The following is a 9,591-nucleotide window of genomic DNA, read 5'->3' on the forward strand; positions in this document are numbered from 1 at the left end:
TGTGTGTGTTTGGAAGTGTTTGAGTAGATTTAGTAGTATGAACATGTCTGCACTCACTACTGCAATTCGCTCTGGATAAGAGCATCTACTAAATGGCTGAATGTACATTTACATAAGTGTGTGTATCAGCTCTGACGCTCGTCGGATGTGGCAGGGCTTGCAAACCATTACAGACTACAAAGGGAAGCACAGCCGAGAACTGCTCAGTGACACGAGCCTACCAGACGAGCTAAACTACTTCTATGCTCGCTTCAAGGCAAATAACATGGAAATATGCATGAGAGCACCAGCTGTTCCGGATGACCAACAAACTAACATGGTCCAAGCGCACCAAGAGAGTCGTGAAGAGGGCACGACAAAACCTATTCCCCCTCAGGAGACTTGTAAGATTTGGCATGGGTCCTCAGATCCTCAAAGGGTTCTACAGCTGCACCATCAAAAGCATCCTGACTGGTTGCATCACTGCCTGGTATGGCAACTGCTCGGCCTCCGACAGCAAGGCACTACAGAAGGTAGTGCGTATGGCCCAGTACATCACTGGGGCCAAGCTTCCTGCCATCCAGGACCTCTATACCAGGCGGTGTCAGAGGAAGTTCCTAAAAATTGTCAAAGACTCCAGCCACCCTTGTCATAGACTGTTCTCTCTGCTACCGCACGGCAAGCGGTACCGGAGTGTCAAGTCTAGATCCAAGAGGCTTCTAAACAGCTACCCCCAAGCCATAAGACTCCTGAACATCTAATCAAATGGCTACCCAGACTATTTGCCTATTTGCACTACCCCCCCCCCCCCCCCTCCCAAAGCTGCTATTCTCTGTTATTATTTATGCATAGTAATTTTAATAACTCTACCTACATGTACATATTACCTCAATTACCTCAACTAACCGGTGCCCCCGCACATTGACTCTGTACCGGTACCCCCTGTATATAGCCTCCACATTGACTCTGTACCGGTACCCCCTGTATATAGCCTCCACATTGACTCTGTACCGGTACCCCCTGTATATAGCCTCCACATTGACTCTGTACCGGTACCCCCTGTATATAGCCTCCACATTGACTCTGTACCGGTACCCCCTGTATATAGTCTCCACATTGACTCTGTACCGGTACCCCCTGTATATAGCCTCCACATTGACTCTGTACCGGTACCCCCTGTATATAGTCTCCACATTGACTCTGTACCGGTACCCCCTGTATATAGCCTCCACATTGACTCTGTACCGGTACCCCCTGTATATAGCCTCCACATTGACTCTGTACCGGTACCCCCTGTATATAGCCTCCACATTGACTCTGTACCGGTACCCCCTGTATATAGTCTCCACATTGACTCTGTACCGGTACCCCCTGTATATAGCCTCCACATTGACTCTGTACCGGTACCCCCTGTATATAGCCTCCACATTGACTCTGTACCGGTACCCCCTGTATATAGTCTCCACATTGACTCTGTACCGGTACCCCCTGTATATAGTCTCCACATTGACTCTGTACCGGTACCCCCTGTATATAGCCTCCACATTGACTCTGTACCGGTACCCCCTGTATATAGTCTCCACATTGACTCTGTACCGGTACCCCCTGTATATAGCCTCCACATTGACTCTGTACCGGTACCCCCTGTATACAGCCTCCACATTGACTCTGTACCGGTACCCCCTGTATACAGCCTCCACATTGACTCTGTACCGGTACCCCCTGTATATAGTCTCCACATTGACTCTGTACCGGTACCCCCTGTATATAGTCTCCACATTGACTCTGTACCGGTACCCCCTGTATATAGCCTCCACATTGACTCTGTACCGGTACCCCCTGTATATAGCCTCCACATTGACTCTGTACCGGTACCCCCTGTATACAGCCTCCACATTGACTCTGTACCGGTACCCCCTGTATACAGTCTCCACATTGACTCTGTACCGGTACCCCCTGTATATAGCCTCCACATTGACTCTGTACCGGTACCCCCTGTATATAGCCTCCACATTGACTCTGTACCGGTACCCCCTGTATATAGCCTCCACATTGACTCTGTACCGGTACCCCCTGTATATAGTCTCCACATTGACTCTGTACTGGTACCCCCTGTATATAGCCTCCACATTGACTCTGTACCGGTACCCCCTGTATATAGTCTCCACATTGACTCTGTACTGGTACCCCCTGTATATAGTCTCCACATTGACTCTGTACCGGTACCCCCTGTATATAGCCTCCACATTGACTCTGTACCGGTACCCCCTGTATATAGTCTCCACATTGACTCTGTACTGGTACCCCCTGTATATAGTCTCCACATTGACTCTGTACCGGTACCCCCTGTATATAGCCTCCACATTGACTCTGTACCGGTACCCCCTGTATATAGCCTCCACATTGACTCTGTACCGGTACCCCCTGTATATAGTCTCCACATTGACTCTGTACTGGTACCCCCTGTATATAGTCTCCACATTGACTCTGTACCGGTACCCCCTGTATATAGTCTCCACATTGACTCTGTACCGGTACCCCCTGTATATAGCCTCCACATTGACTCTGTACCGGTACCCCCTGTATATAGCCTCCACATTGACTCTGTACCGGTACCCCCTGTATATAGTCTCCACATTGACTCTGTACCGGTACCCCCTGTATATAGCCTCCACATTGACTCTGTACTGGTACCCCCTGTATATAGCCTCCACATTGACTCTGTACCGGTACCCCCTGTATATAGCCTCCACATTGACTCTGTACCGGTACCCCCTGTATATAGTCTCCACATTGACTCTGTACCGGTGCCCCCTGTATATAGCCTCCACATTGACTCTGTACCAGTACCCCCTGTATATAGCCTCCACATTGACTCTGTACCGGTACCCCCTGTATATAGCCTCCACATTGACTCTGTACCGGTACCCCCTGTATATAGCCTCCACATTGACTCTGTACCGGTACCCCCTGTATATAGTCTCCACATTGACTCTGTACCGGTACCCCCTGTATATAGCCTCCACATTGACTCTGTACCGGTACCCCCTGTATATAGTCTCCACATTGACTCTGTACCGGTGCCCCCTGTATATAGCCTCCACATTGACTCTGTACCAGTACCCCCTGTATATAGCCTCCACATTGACTCTGTACCAGTACCCCCTGTATATAGCCTCCACATTGACTCTGTACCGGTACCCCCTGTATATAGCCTCCACATTGACTCTGTACCGGTACCCCCTGTATATAGCCTCCACATTGACTCTGTACCGGTACCCCCTGTATATAGTCTCCACATTGACTCTGTACCGGTACCCCCTGTATATAGCCTCCACATTGACTCTGTACCGGTACCCCCTGTATATAGTCTCCACATTGACTCTGTACCGGTGCCCCCTGTATATAGCCTCCACATTGACTCTGTACCGGTACCCCCTGTATATAGTCTCCACATTGACTCTGTACCGGTACCCCCTGTATATAGCCTCCACATTGACTCTGTACCGGTACCCCCTGTATATAGTCTCCACATTGACTCTGTACCGGTGCCCCCTGTATATAGCCTCCACATTGACTCTGTACCGGTACCCCCTGTATATAGTCTCCACATTGACTCTGTACCGGTGCCCCCTGTATATAGCCTCCACATTGACTCTGTACCGGTGCCCCCTGTATATAGCCTCCATATTGACTCTGTACCGGTACCCCCTGTATATAGCCTCCACATTGACTCTGTACCGGTACCCCCTGTATATAGTCTTGCTATTGTTATTTTACTGCTGCTCTTTATTTACTTGTTCATTTTATTTCTAATTCTTATTTGTATTTTTTAAACTGCATTGTTGGTTAGTGGCTTGTAAATAAGCATTTCACTGTAAGGTGTTGCATTTGGCACATGTGACTAATAACATTTGATTTGTGTGTGTGTGATGATGATGATGAAAATGACATTGAAGTGTGTGTGTGTGTGTGTGTGTGTGTGTATCAGATTGATCATCTGCAGAGCAGCCGTGAGTGTACAGATCGGCACACATTGCTCCTCTCGTCCTCTCCTCCCCTCCTTTAAACACCATCCTCTCCTTTTGACATGGTAATGGCTCCAAATTGATGAAGACATTTCACTCATTCAGCGACAACTCTCTGACAAGCTACACAAACACTCCCCCTCCCACCTCCTCGGCCATCAATCACCAGGCCCCTCCCCTCAGCCTGCTGCATGTTGGCTGTGCTGGGCGGTTTAATCAGCTAATTGGCTCTCGCCCCGTAGCCCCTAACGACCGGTGCACCGCTAGAGTATCTTGTCATCTATGTCGTCTAATCTGCTTAAATTAACTCCTGATCCACCAATTAAACCTGCGCTCTCCACTACTGGTCGGGTGTGTAGGCTTTTGTTCCAAACCCAGCTCTAACACATCTGTTTCAGAGAATCAACCAGACATGGAACTCTGGTCTGTTATTAGGTTGCAACATAGTCTCTCATATGTCACATTTTTAAAGAGCAAATAGTTGTACATGAACGACCGGTGTTGGTATTGGTGTGTGTGAGAGCAACATGGCTATACAGTATGTGTGTTCAGGGTTAGGTATGTTATTTTCTAAATGTAATCTGTTACAGTTACTAGTTACCTGTCCAACATTGTAATCAGTAATTTTGGATTACCCAAACTCAGTAACATAATCTGATTACATTCAGTTACTTTTAGATGACTTTCCCCTTTAAGAGGCATTAGAAGACAAAAAGGAACATTACCATTTGAATCACATCTATTGCAGGATAAATGAATGTTAAAGTTAGTTATCAATGTACATAGCTGGCCATATATGGATGTTAAATGTTACTTTACGGGTTTGTTATGTCGGCTTTTCTGACCCACCGCTTTCTACTACATATATGTATATATATATATATATATATATATATATATATATACTACATACATGTATCTTTACATTATAAACCAAAGTCTATCAGAATTCCAGTCATTCCAATAAATGTTACAGTAAATGTAACTGATGTTGTTTATGATTTTGATGTCATGGAGGACTGATTGGTCTCATTGATTCCAGTTGAAAAATAAATGCTGTGCTCATGGAATGGTATGCTTTGAGCACTACTGAAAAGTGCTATTTACATGTGAAAAATGAATGCCATATGCTGCATTTGCTATAGGTCTATGGTTCAACTTTTTGTTGGTGACACTTTGATATCTTGATAATCCACAGATGAAACAATAACAAAATGGTCACCCCACTTCTGTTTTGGTAAAAAGCTGAGGGATGGGCCTGGAGAAATGTAACCACTCTCAGATGAATAGACAAGTTACAAGGACTGACCCTCCATGATATTAAAAGTATTGTTTTGACCATGTTATGAGGCTACACAGTGTTTGTTTACATTGACAATGTTAGCAAACATTGGAGGGGAAAAAAGCTTATTTTTTGGGTTCTAATGGAGTTTGACAGTTGAACTAAGCTCATGAGACATTTCTAACTTATATTCTTCAAGAATCTATGGATATACAGTACCAGTCAAAACCTTGGACACATCTACTCATTCAAGGGCTTTTCTTTATTTAGATTATTTTCTACATTGTAGAATAATAATGAAGACATCAAGACTATGAAATAACACATATGGAAACATGTACTAACCAAAAAGTGTTAAACAAATCAAAATATATTTTATATTTGAGATTCTTCAGTAGCCACCCTTTGCCTTGATGACAGCTTTAGAAGTCCAAAAATGGATATAGAAACTACAGATTTCCCCTTTATGTCTATCAAAGGTGTACGAGTTTGACTGTGTCCATTAGGCCTATGGATTTAAAACATGTATCAGCATGAATTAGATTGAGAAATAAAAGCCCCACTTTTATTCCATAGGCTGGGATCCACACTGTACAGCTGTTGCAAGAGCACATTTTTCACTGGCTGTCAACTGGTTTCAAAAACAATGATTGATAGTTAGCGCGAACTTCTTGCATTCAATCATTATTGGGTTCAAATACACATTTAGATTTGTGAACAGCCATCCTCAACAACCACAATCCGTTCGGCGCAAATAGCTAAATGAGAGAGCAGCAGTGTGTTTCACATCAATGCCCTATGTAGATATCAATAATAAGGAATATCTGTATCGCCGTAAACTACACCTCTGCTGTCATCCTTACCTCCAAGCGTTTATTCAAGTTGGATAATCTGTGGATGCCGACAGCAGTCGCACCATTGGAAGACACAGCTTGGACTGTAACCTATAAAAACCTATTCCTGCTCGATTTCCCGCAATCCATCAAACACATTTGGTGTGTCATCATAGTGGTCTCTGATGTATGGCCAGAGTCGCTCAAGTGGAACAAACTTAAACTTGCGCCTTTTCAATGCTGATCTGAATGTCATAGAGAAAACAGAAAAGTGTCAAAGATTTTTTCCGCAAACATCCTGTCTGAATTTAAAAGTAATCCTCGAAGTAATCATCTGTTTTTTTTTAAGTATCTGCAATCTGGTTACAAGATTGTTGCTGGTAATGTAACGGATTACAGTTCGTTTTTTGTAATTCCTTACAACCGTGTGTGTGTGTGTGTGTGTGTGTGTGTGTGTGTGTGTGTGTGTGTGTGTGTGTGTGTGTGTGTGTGTGTGTGTGTGTGGATTTGTCTCGTTTGACCGTTGATGCCACTTTCCTGCATCCATCAGCACATTCCTATCCAGACGCTGAAAGAGTTGTGATGTTTTTTTAAAAGCACCAATAACATCCCACCTGTTCTGACCAGGTTTGAGGTTTTATTGAGGTACACTCTCATCTGATCACTTGGCAGAACAACCCTGGGGCCTAAATAAAGAATGAATGAATCAAAATAAGAGTCTCCGGGCCAACGTGTTGCTCTCACCTCTGCAGATGGAATTACCTGAAAAGCTGTTACAAATCAATATAATCAATGCAATCAGCTAACTGACATAGGGAATCTCCTGCCAGGGAGTAAAATGCCCAGCAGGGATCTCTCAATCTCTCTCCTGCTAATTGCCCCCAGGGGGGACGTTAGTGCGTAGCATTTTGTACACTTAATTAAATTAGATAGCGCTAGCACTACTGCTACCAGCCAGGACAGGTTTCAGGGACCCGGCCCGGGAAAGAGAAGAGGGAGAGCATTCACCTTGGCGCGGCGCCAGTAATTAAGCTGATACCTTTCCTGATTACGCCAATCCCCCTTAATGAACTCATTATGCATTTTAACCTAAATACTTCCCGGAATTAATGAGCATGCAAAAAGCCGGCTCTTAAAAAATCTCCCCTAGCTGCAATAAGTGGAAGTCATAACTCACACACTCAATGGGCTGGACATAATGTCCATATGTTTTCGTTTCCTACTCTCCTCTCTCAGGGCAACAGAGCCAATTTAAACGTCTTTGAGAGTAGGACCCTGTCCAGTGTCCAGAAACAATCTGGTCCAGTCTTTCATAGGGCCATTATGGGATCAGGCTTTTTCTCCAGCCAAAGAAGCAACACATCTGATTCAACTAATAAAGTCTACATTGAAGACTATGATTAGTTGACTAGTTATATCAGGTGTGTTACTGCTTTGGCTGGAGAAAGAGTCTGCTGCACCCACTTTAAAGATAAAATCGGACACCCTGGCCATATTGCCTACTCACATAATGTACTGTTGAGGTTAGAGGGACTGTTTAACTGACACACATGGACACACACACCAGAATCCCCACATCTCACACACACACACACACCAGAGTACCCCTCCACTACACACACACACTCACCCCACACAGTCAACTAGGCTAGGCAGGTAGTGATGAAGTGATGATGATTTAGAGAGACCTGGGAACAGTGCAGGGTGGGAGCAGTTCAGAACTGACCCATAATTCCCAGCTCATTAAATAATTCACTAATTGATTCATCACCAAATCAATAAAGCATCTAGATGGTTTATGGTGTGAGCGCCACTCTGAGTACGGGATGGGGGGGGACTAATTACAGTATTGGGAATAGACCTTCACAATGAAACACAAAAACACACCTAGACAAGACTTACACACACACACGTCCATGGCCTTTATGAACTCACAAAGGAAAAGAATAGGAAGGTGGATGTTGAAATGGAACCAGCATTGTGTTGACCTTGTACTGGTATTGCATGACATCATCAGGCAGATGATGGTGAATATAAAGGTAGTGGACCAATGGGGAGGGCCCCTCTCCTCCTCAACCCGCTAGGCCAATGGGGGTCCTTTTCCTCCGCTCCTCAACCCGTAAACACAGTCTGTGTGTAATGAATACTGTCCCAGGGGAGTCTGGACTATGGGTGGGCCGACCTCCTGTATGGGGGTGTATTTGGTTGGGGAAACTGTTAATTAAAGTGTAATGAATTCCTCTAGTGTTAGTGTGTGTTTTCTTGTGTCAGTCGTTTCTGCTGTGGGTTATGTCTGTGAGGTTTATGACCGTCTGAGATTGATTAGGATGAGGAGTGAGGTACGACGTCACTTTGACCCCAGTGAGCCACAGGGCTGTAAATCCAGACGCAGTAAACAGTTTCTGATAATTGTTTCATACCTTGTAGTTCGCACACACAGCCCATCCAAGACTGTGGCTGTGCGTACACACACTTAAAGCAACGTATAGGGCTGTGTACACAGCTACAAGCTACAGGTTCTCTGGCCTGCACTCTGCACATTATCCATGCCTGTCATTGAGCATCCAGCGGCACCTTCTGGTTCTCTCTGGCATCACGCTCATCCTCCTTTCTTCGCTGCCAACAATCCCATAAGTCAAGTTTAAACATGTAAATGTAATATAGAACTTTAATTTCCAATGAAAACCGCTGGCCCTGCCCTTTTAATCAACAGCAAGGGTAGGTATTGGCAACTGTAATGTTATCATGGAATGTGGATGTATTGGAGTAAAAGGAGAAAGGACAAATCAGAATCAGTCCCATTTTATTCCCTGGTGTTTGTCAGAGTAGAGGTGTTGCATATGTTCACATACTGAGTGAGTCTTTCTCAGACCTACAGGTCTGGCCAAACCAAGACAACCTTTTGAGACCCCGACTCCCTCTGCTTTGACCAACGTGTAGGACACGGCTCCCCCGAGTGGAATAAAAGTCACATGACAACATCTAGAAAGTCAGGCCCTCAGACAACTCTAAAAGTAGGTGAAAAGGGCCTCTTATACATAACAAATTAAGATGTACCACAAATGTAAAAAAATAAATGAAAAGTAATGCCTATAAAACATCAATCTTATGAGAAACAAGCAACGTGCAGTGTTGTATTAACAGAATTATGAAATTCCCTATTATTTTATCACAATATCTCAAATTCCTGGACGGGCTGAATTAGGCTACAAACAGTCCGAAATAGCCAGCAGCCATTTATAGTTCCAGTACATTCTACATTGTTCCACTGAAATCATCAATAACGTTTGTATTCCAACTTCATTTGCTTATTTAGAACATGTTCATATAGCAAATACATGGACAAATAAATCATTGCTCCTTAAATAGACGCACACACACAAATAACAGCTTAAAAAAAGAAACCATTAAAAAGTTACTAACAAGCAACTGTAGTGAGAGTTAACTGAGCAAAACCTGCTGAGACTTA

This window comes from Oncorhynchus clarkii, chromosome 18 (assembly GCF_045791955.1).
Source record: "Oncorhynchus clarkii lewisi isolate Uvic-CL-2024 chromosome 18, UVic_Ocla_1.0, whole genome shotgun sequence".
In the NCBI taxonomy this organism is placed as follows: Eukaryota; Metazoa; Chordata; class Actinopteri; order Salmoniformes; family Salmonidae; genus Oncorhynchus; species Oncorhynchus clarkii.